The sequence below is a fragment of the Pistacia vera genome, unplaced genomic scaffold (genome assembly GCF_008641045.1).
Source record: "Pistacia vera cultivar Batoury unplaced genomic scaffold, PisVer_v2 Contig1524, whole genome shotgun sequence".
In the NCBI taxonomy this organism is placed as follows: Eukaryota; Viridiplantae; Streptophyta; class Magnoliopsida; order Sapindales; family Anacardiaceae; genus Pistacia; species Pistacia vera.
The window spans coordinates 15,580-16,788 of NW_022195602.1; the positions used below are offsets into that span (position 1 = coordinate 15,580).

Consider the following 1,209-nt stretch of genomic DNA (forward strand, 5'->3'; position numbering starts at 1 on the left):
GGTTGGGAAATGATAAAATGATGATTTCGGTCGATTTTGGTGAGAAAATCGACCGGAAACAAAATTGACCGAAATCAACTCCAAACCATTGGCAGCAGAAGAGGATCGGAGATGATTTATGTGAATGTCAAATTTTGGGATTGAATTAGGGGTGAGTAATTTGAGATAAGTAAATAACTATTTTAGTCTTCCATTGTTAAAAGAGATTCAATGTGTTAATTTAGGGGTATAAACTAGAATATATAAAACTAAAGGTACAAACTTGCTATTTTGTTAAACTTTGGGTGGGAATATATGTAAAACGTTTATAATAAATTTAGGTTTTTTTGGCTTTTTTTTTTGGGACCCCTTGGCTTAGATAAGAAATTATAAACCATTTTTATTTTTGTAAAATATTCAAAAAAAAAATTTATAAAAAATTTGGACCCCCTTTTTTTTGGGGCCCCTTTTTTTTTAGGGGCCCTAGGCAGGTGCCTCACCTGCCTAGCCCTTAAGCCGGCCCTGATAAGGTGCCAAATTTTCAGGCAAACAACTTCAAATAAAGCCAGTCATCATACAAATGATTTAGACATCGATGATAGTTTGTTGGAATGCTCAACGATGATTCAAACACTCATATAGCAAATTTTCTTGAGATTTGTGATACTTTCAAGCACAATAGAAATAGAATGTCAGATGATGTCATAAGACTGCAATTATTCCATTTTCATTAAGGGACAAGGCAAAAGGGTGGTTGAATTCGCTTGCAGTAGGGTCAATCAACACATGGGAGAATCTAGCCCAAAATTTCTTTGGCCAAGTTCCTTCCTTTAGCAAAAACAACGAAGATGCAAAATGACATCACAACTTTTATTCAAATGGAGCTAGAATCATTGTACGGAGCTTGGGAGAGGTACAAAGATTTATTACGAAAGTGTCCTCATCATGGCATACCCTTGGGCCTGTGGTGCAAACTTTTCATAACGGTTTGCTACCAACAATTCGATCAATGATAGAAGTTGCGAAAGGAGGAACTTTAATGGGAAAAAAGTCTTGAAGATGCCTACAGATTACTTGAAGAGATGGCTACGAATAATTACCAATAGTCATTAGAAAGGATATGACACCAGTTGTTGTAACCAAATATAGTAAATGTTCTTTTCTTAATTAGTTAACATATAGTACGTGCCAAATAGTAATGTTCTTTGTTTAATTAGTTAACATATAGTA

General features: G+C 34.7%; 1 non-coding gene across 1 annotated transcript; it reads right to left on the reverse strand.

Moving 5' to 3' along the window:
- Positions 1 to 825: 825 nt before the first annotated feature.
- LOC116124522 lies at positions 826 to 931 on the reverse strand. Its single transcript, XR_004127227.1, has one exon. It is a non-coding gene; the product is annotated as a small nucleolar RNA R71 (small nucleolar RNA).
- Positions 932 to 1,209: the final 278 nt, after the last annotated feature.